Here is a 12,970-nt window from a genome sequence, read left to right on the forward strand (position 1 = left end):
GCAAATAGATGGGGAAACAGTGTCAGACTTTATTTTTCTGGGCTCCAAAATCACTACAGATGGTGACTGCAGCCATGAAATTAAAAGACGCTTACTCCTTGGAAGGAAAGTTATGACCAACCTAGATAGCATATTCAAAAGCAGAGACAGTACTTTGTCAACAAAGGTCTGTCTAGTCAAGGCTATGGTTTTTCCAGTGGTCATGTATGGATGTGAGAGCTGGACTGTGAAGAAAGCTGAGTGCTGAAGAATTGATGCTTTTGAACTGTGGTGCTGGAGAAGACTCTTGAGAGTCCCTTGGACTGCAAGGAGATCCAACCAGTCCATTCTTAAGATCAGTCCTGGATGTTCATTGGAAGGACTGATGTTGAAGCTGAAACTCCAGTACTTTGGCCACCTAATGCGATGAGCTGACCTATTGGAAAAGACCCTGATGCTGGGGAAAATTGAAGGCAGGAGGAGAAGGGGACACCAGGGAATGAGATGGCTGGATGGCATCACTGACTCGATGGACATGGGTTTGGGTGGACTCCTGGAGTTGGTGATGGACAGGGAGGCCTTGCATGCTGCAGTTCATGGACATGACTGAGCAACTGAACTGAACTGAACTGAACCATAGATACATATTTGAATGGAAGTCACCCCATCTTTTAGTTTGACACATTACTCATTTTGCTTCCCACACCATAATCTTTAACTTTCAGTCTCAAAGAATACTAGCTCTAATATATTTTTTAAAAAATCATTTTTTTAAAGAATCTAATTTATTTTTAAAGATTTGGAATTAAAATTTATTTTTAAAGAATCATTTTTAAAGATTTATCTTTAAAGTATCTAAAGAAATAAAGGAAAAAATATGCTTTTCTCTGGATGAATCGTCAGATCTTTTAGATAGTTTTTATTTACTTTGATAAGATTTAGTAGTACTGTATATTTTTCATGGCTAAACCTCCAGAAGCATGGAGATCAACAAGATAATCAGGGTGATAATAAGTAGAATAATCATTTATTCAGTAGTTATATATTTCATTCATTTGTCCAATATATGGCAGCCCACGGTGTTAGGGACTGAGAATGTATTCACTTTGGAAGGCAGTACAGTTACTAAGCGTAGAAGGCAATGGCAACCCACTCCAGTACTCTTGCCTGGCAAATCCCATGGATGGAGGAGCCTGGTAGGCTGCAGTCCATGGGGTCGCTAAGAGTCAGACACGACTGAGTGACTTCACTTTCACTTTTCACTTTCATGCATTGGAGAAGGAAATGGCAACCCACTCCAGTGTTCTTGCCTGGAGAATCCCAGGGACCGGGAAGCCTGGTGGGCTGCTGTCTATGGGGTCGCACAGAGTCGAACACGACTGAAGCGACTTAGCTGCAGCAGCAGCAGCAGCAGTTACTAAGAGACGGTATGTAACCGTGGAATGCTATGATACTTGAGCCAAAGGGAACTATTATGCAGAGCAACTAGAAATGGAGGCATTGGATTTGTGGAAATGAATTCTAAATGTTGCCAAGATAAGAAAAGAAGACAATGATGCCTCTTTACAGGATGGGGGTGGGTAACTCTACAGGGAGTGGTTAATAAGATATTTAAAGTTCTTCAACTGAATCCCACAAATGTAACCACAGTAAATTCACTTGAACTTTCTACTTAAACGAAGTAGATACACTCTTGAAAAATTTAAATAGTAGACCATTTATCTATATCTGATATTGTGCTGAATACATTATTTGCATTATTTCAGTTGTTATTATAACTCCATTCTATAGATGAGAAAAAACAGAATATTATAATTTACTGACTTCTGCAACTACACACATCTCATTTTTTAAAATTAATTTATTTATTTTAATTGCAGGCTAATTACTTTACAATATTGAGGTGGTTTTTGCCATATGTTGACATGAATCAGCTATGGGTATACCATAGAGACATGCAGCAACCTTCCAAAAAAAACAAAAAAAAAACTCAATGTATAAATTTCAGGTCATATTTGAAACTTATGTGTTTTAAAATAATGTCTTTAAAATTTTATTATTAAAATACAATAATAAAATATTTTCAATTGTAATATGTGCTTTTAAATTTTAAAAAGTTCCCTTAATTTCAATTTTTAAAACATTTGAAGCACAAATAAAACATTAAATATAATTAATAAATGATACTTTTAGATAATAAATTGTACATCAAATTTTAATTCTTTCAGTAAATTTGAAATTGACCTTTTTTTTGAAGAACATAATAAATTTTAAAAGTCTTGCTTAGAGTGATTTTTAAAGAGATTGAACAGGGTAATCATCAGGAACCACACAAGATATATTTTATGCATATTCAATAGTTGATAAGAAAATTGAACAGCAACTTTCTTCTCTTATTTAAAGAGCAATCTTTTTCAACAGCTTTATGTCCGTATTAACTTCTCTTTGCATTTAACTCAGAAGAAAAACTGTTGCTTTAGTTTTGTGCTCACAACAATAGTTCCTCTTTTAGAATTTCTCTACAATACCGTTTCAAGTATTTGCTTTCTTATCCTTTGAGACACTGTTTCACAACTTAATTTTAATGAACATCCAACTGAGATGAAAAGATTCACTGCTTTGTCATACAGAATAATTTTATCTATTTTAATTATAGTATTGTGTGGCATGTGTGTGGTAAGTTGCTTCAGTAGTGCTCAACAGGGAATCCCACTCTGTCCATGAGATTCTCCAGGCAAGAAACTTGAGTGGGTTGCCATACCCTTCTCCAGGGGCTCTTACCAACACAGGGATCGAACCTCCATCTGTTACCTCTCTTGCTTTGGCAGGTGGGTTCTTTACCACTAGTGCCACCTGGAAAGCCCAACTATAGTATCATAAAAATCAGCAGTTTCATTTTTCTTTTTTTCCACTGATTTTATAACATGTGGAAGAATGTAATAAACTAGTTAACTGTAAAGACATCTTTGTATAAATAAAACAAAATAAAACTGTTTGCCATGAAACACTATGATGCAATTTCTAAAACAATGTGTTCAAATAACTGGTGTCTGAAAGGCATTTTAGAGGTGCTGACATATAGTACATGAATATGCATGTGGTGGTAAAGTAGAAAATGTCCTATTTCATCTCATGTATGTAAAATTACAGTTGGTAAAGGCATTTGACCTAAGAAAGAGATTTATAAACTGGCTACATTTTGAATATTCATGACACATATTTATACATTCAAAATAACTACTTTATTAAAATGTGAGTCTAGGTTTTAAACCTCTGAAAATATTTTTAGAAAAGTGTGTTTAGTGAGAATTTGACTTTTATATATTTTCCCTTATCTGAATGTTTTAAAGAATTGAATTATAAAAATTATCCTTAAAGTTGCCCCTCCTTTATTTTATCTGTTAAATTACTGAAAAAGTAACACAGTTTAGAAAGCTGCTAGATTTCAGTGGCTACTGTAACAGTAATCTATGTAGGAATTATGTAGTAAGAACCTAATGCAATAATTTCATCCCAGAAGTTTAAAGAAGTATGAAAACATAAATGCCCTGTGTATAATGTGGAAAAAACATGAAGTGAACCAATGGTGATAATAGTTAATGTTGAATTGTCATTTTTTATTTGTAAGAAAAATAAATGAGGTATATTTTAAGAGATTACCATAAGAGTACTTGACCAGTATAAAGAAGGAGAACATTAGGCAATAGTGAACATACTCAAGATTGCTATTTTATATAATGTAACTAAATTTTTTATTCAATATAAACTGTTTACTTTAGAATAGTTTTAGATTTTCATAAGAATTTTAAAGATGGACTTCCATATACTTCATATTCAGTTAGTTTCTATTATTGATATATCACATTTTGTAACGTACATTTGTCACAATTAATGTTTCCATATTGATATATTCATATTAATTAAAGTTCACATTTTATTCAGACTTACTTAGTTTTTACTAACGTCCTTCTTTTGTTTGAGGATCCCATATGGGATACCACATTAAATACATTACTCATCACATCTCCTTAAGGTCTTCTTGTCTGTGATAGTTTCTTGGGTACTCATTTTTTATGACTTTGATAGTTTTCAAGAGTACTGATCCAAGTATTTTGTAGAATGACTTGGACTGGTCTGATATTTTTATGATTATCTTGGGTTTATGTTTTTGAGGAGAAAGACTATAGAGATAAGGCACCATTCTGATCATACCAAATCAAGGGTCTATAGTATCAACATGGCTTACTGTGTTGTTGACCTTAATCAAGGGACTGAGGTAGTATTTTCAGGTTCACCAATAAAAATTACTCTTTTTATCCCTCTCTCTCTCTCTTTCCATACCCTTTGGATGAAAGTAACGAGAACAGTTCACACTCAAGCTGTGGAGTTTTGCTCTGCCTCCTTAAGGACAGACAACTACACAAATTATTTGGAATTCTTCTCTGCAGATTTGTCTCTTCTACCTCATTTACTGACTTATTCAATAATTTACTTATGTTAATATGGACTCAAGGATAATTGTTTTATTTACTCTATACTTTGGGTATTAACCCAATCTTACTTTATTGATCATATTTTTCCAGTTTTGGCCATATTGCTTCCTTTCAGTTGGCTTCTGTATCCTTTTGACAATTCCAGTCATTATGGGTTTGCATTTGTTTCCTTTTGGAGCACTTTTTCTTCATGCACCAGGGTCATGGCTGACATTTTATAATGAATTTTGTTTTTATAAGGAGAGGTGAAAACAGATGAAATATACATATGTATACAGAAGTATGTAGAAAATGCTGAATTCAGGTCAAATTCTTTCTCTAGTCTCATATTCACTGTATTTTAGAATAAACATCAATTTATTTATGGAGCAGTTGAAAAATATGTGGAAGAATCTTATTTGAATTCTAAATGTTAGGATTAAAAAAATAAACAGTATAATGGAACAGTATAATTTATAAATAAACAGTATAATTTGAACACTGGAACCAGTAACACTGAAGAAGCTGAAGTTGAACGGTTCTATGAAGACCTACAAGACCTATTAGAACTAACATCCAAAAAAGATGTCCTTTTCCTTATAGGGAACTGGAATGCAAAAGTAGGAAGTCAAGAAACACCTGGAGTAACAGGCAAATTGAACCTTGGAATACGGAATGAAGCAAGGCAAAGACTAATAGAGTTTTGCCAAGAAAATGCACTGGTCATAACAAACACATTCTTCCAACAACACAAGAGAAGACTGTATACATGGACATCAACAGATGGCAAACTCCAAAATCAGATTGATTATATTCTTGGCAGCCAAAGATGGAAAAGCTGTATACAGTCAGCAAAACAAGACTAGGAGCTGACTGTGGCTCAGATCATGAACTCCTTATTGCCAAATTCAGACTGAAATTGAAGAAAGTAGGGAAAACCACTAGACCATTCAGGTATGACCTAAATCAAATCCCTTATGATTATACAGTGGAAGTGAGAAATAGATTTAAGGGCCTAGATCTGATAGATAGAGTGCCTGATGAACTATGGAATGAGGTTCCTGACATTGTACAGGAGACAGGGATCAAGACCACCCCATGGAAAAGAAATGCAAAAAAGCAAAATGGCTGCCTGGGGAGGCCTCACAAATAGCTATGAAAAGAAGAGAAGGGAAAAGCAAAGGAGAAAAGGAAAGATATAAGCATCTGAATAAAGAGTTCCAAAGAATAGTAAGAAGAGATAACAAAGCCTTCTTCAGCAATCAATGCAAAGAAGTAGAGGAAAACAACAGAATGGGAAAGACTAGAGATCTCTTCAAGAAAATTAGAGATACCAAGGGAACATTTCATGCAAAGATGGGCTCGATAAAGGACAAAAATGGTATGGACCTAAGAGAAGCAGAAGATATTAAGAAGAGGTGGCAAGAATACACAGAAGATCTGTACAAAAAAGAGCTTCACGACCCAGATAATCACGATGGTGTGATCACTGGCCTAGAGCCAGACATCCTGGAATGTGAAGTCCAGTGGGCTTTCGAAAGCATCACTACGAACAAAGATAGTGGAGGTGATGGAATTCCAGTTGAGCTATTTCAAATCCTGAAAGATGATGGTGAGAAAGTGCTGCACTCAATATGCCAGCAAATTTGGAAAACTCAGCAGTGGCCACAGGACTGGAAAAGGTCAGTTTTCATTCCAATCCCAAAGAAAGGCAATGCCAAAGAATGCTCCAACTACTGCACAATTGTACTCATCTCACACACTAGTAAAGTAATGCTCAAAATTCTCCAAGCCAGGCTTCAGCAATACGTGAACCATTAACTTCCTGATGTTCAAGCTGGTTTTAGAAAAGGCAGAGAAACCAGAGATCAAATTGCCAACATCCACTGGATCATCGAAAAAGCAAGAGAGTTCCAGAAAACCATCTATTTCTGCTTTATTGACTATGCCAAAGCCTTTGACCGTGTGGAGCCCAATAAACTGTGGAAAATTCTGAAAGAGATGGGAATAACAGACCACCTGATCTCCCTCTTGAGAAATCTGTATGCAGGTCAGGAAGCAACAGTTAGAACTGGACATGGAACAACAGACTGGTTCCAAATAGGAAAAGGACTACATCAAGGATGTATATTGTCACCCTGCTTATTTAACTTATATGCAGAGTACATCATGAGAAACGCTGGACTGGAAGAAACACAAGCTGGAATCAAGATTGCCGGGAGAAATATCAATAACCTCAGACATGCAGATGACACCACCCTTATGGCAGAAAGTGAAGAGGAACTCAAAAGCCTCTTGATGAAAGTGAAAGTGGAGAGTGAAAAAGTTGGCTTTAAGCTCAACATTCAGAAAATGAAGATCATGGCATCCGGTCCCATCACTTCATGGGAAATAGATGGGGAAAAAGTGGAAACAGTGTCAGACTTTATTTTTCTGGGCTCCAAAGTCACTGCAGATGGTGACTGCAGACATGAAATTAAAAGACGCTTGCTCCTTGGAAGGAAAGTTATGACCAACCTAGATAACATATTCAAAAGCAGGGACATTACTTTGCCAACAAAGGTTCATCTCTTCAAGGCTATGGTAGCTCCTGTGGTCATGTATGGATGTGAGAGTTGGACCGTGAAGAAGACTGAACGCCGAAGAATTGATGTTTTTAAACTGTGGTGTTGGAGAAGACTCTTGAGAGTCCCTTGGACTGCAAGGAGATCCAACCAGTCCATTCTGAAGATGAACCCTGGGATTTCTTTGGAAGGAATGATGCTAAAGCTGAAATTCCAGTACTTTGGCCACCTCATGCGAAGAGTTGACTCATTGGAAAAGACTGATGCTGGGAGGGATCGGGGGTAGGAGGAGAAGGGGACGACAGAGGATGAGATGGCTGGATGGCATCACTGACTCGATGGATGTGAGTCTGGGTGAACTCCTGGAGTTGGTGATGGACAGGGAGGCTTGGTGTGCTGCGATTCATGGGGTTGCAAAGAGTCAGACACGACTGAGCGACTGAACTGACTGATTGACTGACTTAGGAATGTAGTTTTAAGATATGATGAATATGTGTAAATTATCTAGTCTGGTGCCTAACGTATAGTAGAGATTCAAAAAGTGGTTTATGTGTATGTGTGTTTTTCAACTAAAATAAAATCTAAGGTGAATTTTTTTGCTTAAATGTTGTATACAACTCATTTCTGTCAAAAGTCAGCCAACTGTTTCTGTAAAAGTTTAGATAAAAATTTTTTGCTTATAAACCAGACAATCTCTTGAAAACAACATAACTTTACTATTGAAGATTGGAAATAGCCATAGATACCACTAATCAAATGGGTTTGTCTCTACTTTGCAAAACTATTTTTTTCAGATCTCACATATCTGCTTATGCAATCCTTCTATCTTGATTACCCTTCTTATTCTAGATTTAAGTCCTGACTGTTTATTCATCATGTGTTAGCTGAGGCTTCATCTCACTCAGAAAGCCTTTTGAGGGATCTTAGGTACCAACAGATACTTACATGTCTGTCTCCTTCAGCAACAGGGATTGTATAATACTCATTTTCCTACCTTTAGAACATGACTCAGTAAATATTTGTTCAGCCAAACTGAACTTTCATGTATTTAAATATTATTCATTCCAAAAAACTTTGGTGTCATAATGGTTTAAATCAAAGGAACAATCTAGTCTATCTAAATCCTGTTGACATATTGGTCATTATATATAAGAAATGAAATCCTTTTCCTCAACAAGAATTAATTTGGGCATTATGTGCACCAAGAAACCATGTTTGCCACCCGTGTGTGTTGTCCCAGCACTACTGGGCTCTGCTCTGTCCTTGAAGGCATCAGGTTTCACCCTTCACTGGGTCTTTGTGTTCTCTGCCTGAGATGCCTCATTTCCTAACCTTCCCCTTGTCAACTCCTGCTCATCTATCAACATCAGCTTGAACATCTCTTCCTTTTAAATACAATTATCAGAGGCTGGACTTGTTTAAAGATACCTGTCTAAATGTACTATAATTTTACATTTATTTCTATTATTATTTGATTAAAAGATAAACAGAAATGTCAGCACCATGCTGGGGAGAAATTTTTTTTTTTTTTTTTTGCTCACTTAGGTATCACTAACCCTCAAATCTTGTCTGATGTATATAAACTAAATAAATATGTTGAATAACTGAATGATCTGAGTTAGCTTTATAATTTTTCTTTATCATAACTTTATTAAAATTGAAATAATTCACCTATTTTCCATGTAGCAACATTATAATTTTAGAGTGTGTTCTTTCCTCTTTCACATCAAAAGCAAGTCATACATATTTAAGCTTTCAGTGCTATGTACACACAAACACATATACACACATGTTAATGATTCATCTGATAACTATATTATTTTTCAAAAGTAACTGGAAGTACAAATTTATCCCCTATATCAGAAATGTTGCTTCAAGTTCTTGCTTATGTGGTTATTAAAGTTTGAAACATTTATTTTCCCCATATTTTTATATGCAGTTCCTAGTTATAGATTCACCTTTGAAATACCCTAAAAACCAGTGTTCTGTGACATTGTTTTGGTCTCCCAATGAGGATTCATTAGATTTAACTACTTCTGCTAGATGTAATAAATACCCAACTAAATGTTCTAAAATAGTAAAGCTTTCCAAGGGTCATTAGTAGGTGTTTTTTTTTTTGGGGGGGGTGGGGGAAGGTATGATGAGGGTCCAATGGATAATGAAGTTCAGTATTGAATAAGTAACAGATTTTTTCCTTACTATAAGAGCCTTTAGTGTACTAATGTATTTTCTGAGTTGCCTTCCCCCACCCAAAAATAATGTTTCCCAAACTTATTTGCGGATAGTTTATTAACTTTGTATCTATGTAGAACTTTATCTTTGTACCTATCCCATATAGTAGTTTTCATGAATTACCCCTTATTGTATATTAAACTACTTAAAGTAGGATTACACTATGCTATTTATCCCCATCTCACCTGTTCCAGGGCTTCCCAGGTGGCTCAGTGGTAAAGAATCTGCCTACAATGCTGGAAACCCGGATTTGATCCCTGGGTAGGGAAGATCTCCTGGAGAAGGGAATGGAAACCCACCAATATTCTTGCCTGAGAAATCCATGGACAGAGGTGCCTAGGGGGCCACAGCCCATGGGATGGCAAAGAGCCAGACATGACTGAGTGACTAACACTTTCTTTCTTCACCTGTTACAAGACTTTGTAAATAATTCATGTTCAAATAAACTTTTATTATTTAATTGATTTGAAATGTTCAGTTCAGTTCACTCAGTTGTGTCCGACTCTTTGCGACCCCATGGACTGCAGCACACCAGGCTTCCCTGTCCATCACCAACTCCCGGAGCTTGCTCAAACTCATGTCCAGTGAGTGGGTGATGCTATCCAACCATCTCATCTTCTGTCATCCCCTTCTCCTCCTGCCTTCAATCTTTCCCAGCATCAGGGTATTTTTCAATGAGTCAGTTCTCTGCTCATTTGAAATATACTAGGATTTTTTTTCTAAAACAAATTTCCACTAGATTTTTATTTTATTGTGCTACAATTTTCTGTTTCATTTTACATATCCATATAAATTATAGTATCTTCAAGTATGAAAAGAATAAACATGATGAATATATTACAGCCTGAATTCACTGATTTATAAAAAAAAAAAAATAAGCCATTTTATAACCAATTAAAATACCACCTGAAATTCATCTTATAGCTCCTAGATATCCTGAAAGTAACTTAAGTAGCCAGAGGATTATTTGAAGCTATGTTTCAGAAGGCTGCTGACCAAAGATATACATCTGAATTTTAAACTCAGGCATAAGGATTGATCCAAATAATGCTAGGACTATAACTTGTGCCTCAGACAGAACCAGCACTTGATTCTTTTACTTTTGTTGAAAGACAATATGCTACATCAAGACATATTATGAAGACTTTTGCCAGTAACTAAATCTATTTTATGAGCAATGTACATGTACATAAAAGCAGCAGAGTCTTATGTTCACTATAATCTGTGTCTCTAGTGGTGTCAGTTATCACTGAGCTACCTAAATGCAGTATTCACTTTCATAAAGCCCAAGGAAGAATACCATGAAGTAAGTACCATGTAACTTGAGTGATTGGAATGAGCTACAGCCCATAAAGTACGGCTAAGTGAGCATTTTGAAACCTCATTGTGTGCTTTCTGTTCTTGACTTTAAGATGTGCCGTAAGTTGAGAACTATGACATTCTGAGCCCCAGCCTGTAGCTTACTTATCCAAGAGGCTTGACCCAACAGCCCGAGGCTGGCCTCCCTGCCTTCGAAATCTTGCAGCTATTGCAATCCTGATAGAAAATGTTTTAAAACTCTCTTTTGGGGACAAACTATTTTTACCAGCCACCAAGTGAAACAACTCCTAAATGGGAGAGGCCATTTATGGATGTCTGATCAAAGAATCCTCAGATATCAAGTAGTGCTGATGGAAAATCCAGGCCTCACTATATCCCCTTGTGACATTCTTAACCCAGCCACACTCCTGCCTACCCCCGAGGGCTCTCTCCCCCCTTTCACTCTTGCCTAGAGACCTTGGACCACTGGACAAAACCCTGAGAGGGATTGTTGGAAGATCCTCTGACCAATCCTGAGGAAATCTGGTACATTGATGGAAGCAACTTTGTCTTGGGTGGAAGAGGAAGAGCTGGGTATGCAGGAGTCTCCAATTTTGAGACCATAGAGGCTAAGTCTTTGCCATCAGGTCAACAAGCTACAACATGCAGCACCAGTTCAACAAGGATATATAAAACTACAGCCGACCATGGAAAATATCACTCACCCTTAGATGGACACTGCTATAAGGACTCTGAGGCCTGAGACTAGCAAGAGGGGAAGGCCTAATACCCCTCGCCGTCCCAGTTCAGCAGGAAGTAGCCAGAAAGACCTTGACGCCCCTATTTCCAAAGAATGGGGCCTCCTATCTATTGAGGGGGGAATGTTAGGTAGTTAGAATAGGAAACAGGAGTCCAAAATGGCAGTGGCTAGGAGAAGGCAATGGCACTCCACTCCAGTACTTTTGCCTAGAAAATCCCATGGACGGAGGAGCCTGGTAGGCTGCAGTCCATGGGGTCGCTAAGAGCCTGGCACAACTGAGCAACTTCACTTTCACTTTTCACTTTCATGCATTGGAGGAGGAAATGGCAACCCACTCCAATGTTCTTGTCTGGAGAATCCCAGGGATGGGGGAGCCTAGTGGGCTGCCATATATGGGGTCGCACAAAGTTGGACACGACTGAAGCGACTTAGCAGCAGCAGCAGCAAAAGACACGGAAGGGAAAAGTCCGTGAAAAAAAGAACAAAGGAAGGTCAAAGGAAGGTCCGAGGACCAGATTGAGGACCTCAGCTAGAATAAACAGCACTCCTGGCTAGCCCAATTTACATAGGGCAGGCCCAAGGAGAGGAAAAAAACATAAAAAGAGGAGTCAAAGGGCCAGGTCTCTCTCTCTCCTGTGCGCATGCGCGAGCGTGTGTGCTCTCTCTTTTTCTCCCTATCTCTCTCTCTTCTCTTTCTGTCTTTTGGGTCGGCATGCCCTCACGACTCGAGGATATATTTTCCTTTTCTTTTCTAAATAAAACTAATCTACCCAAGAACTATAACATGGACTGTCCAAGAGCTGTGACATGCTGAGGGCTTTAATATCCGTCGCTTCAAATTTTTTTGAGATGAGACAGAACCGAGGAGATTACACTCACCTGACAACAAGAAGTTGGTTATATAGCAATTTAGCTACCTAGAAAATTATTTCAAAACTTTATTTTAATTGTTTTTGCAAAGAAAAGTGTATTATCAGTCATCTAGTAAATTATAGGTATGATACACTGAATAGTATCTTATTGACCTTGTTAATATAATATTTAGTATCTATGAGTTGAGGAGTTCTTGGGTGGAATTCCCCATCTGGGAAGGTCAGTTATATTGATATGCAAAAAAAGTGAAGAATTTGAATTGTAGATTTAAGTATATTAACCTTCAAGCTCTTTTTATGTAAATAACTGTGGAGATGTCTAGGAAGTTGGTGACCTGAACACAACTCTTCACATAGACTAAAAATGCCAGTCTCTTTACTTTTCCTGAATAAAATGTTTTCTGAGGTCTTGAATTCTATGGAAGTCTGGTCAGAAATAATTGGTATGAGGATTACTCATCTGTGGGCTGAGTGAGGCATCAAGATCCTGGGAAGAGTTTGGCTGACTGAGTTAAGGGTTAAATTTTGCTCCAGGCCACCGACAAGGGTTTGAACAAATGAGCTGAGCCCTCCAGTTTTCTGAGCTGGGAGGGCATATGATTTTTAAGTAGAAAATCAGCAGCCCTCACAATCTCCATTACTGGCCACAGGAATAGAACCCACATATTCCCTTCACCTGTGAGTCTGTTCATACCTAGAGTTCCCAAGAAGACACGTCAGAGCCCAAAGAACCAACAATAAGGTAACAACACTTCTGAGTTGAGAAAAAGGAAATTAGTTATATGTATATAT

Source organism: Bison bison, unplaced genomic scaffold (assembly GCF_000754665.1).
Source record: "Bison bison bison isolate TAMUID 2011002044 unplaced genomic scaffold, Bison_UMD1.0 scf7180017864262, whole genome shotgun sequence".
Taxonomy (NCBI): domain Eukaryota; kingdom Metazoa; phylum Chordata; class Mammalia; order Artiodactyla; family Bovidae; genus Bison; species Bison bison.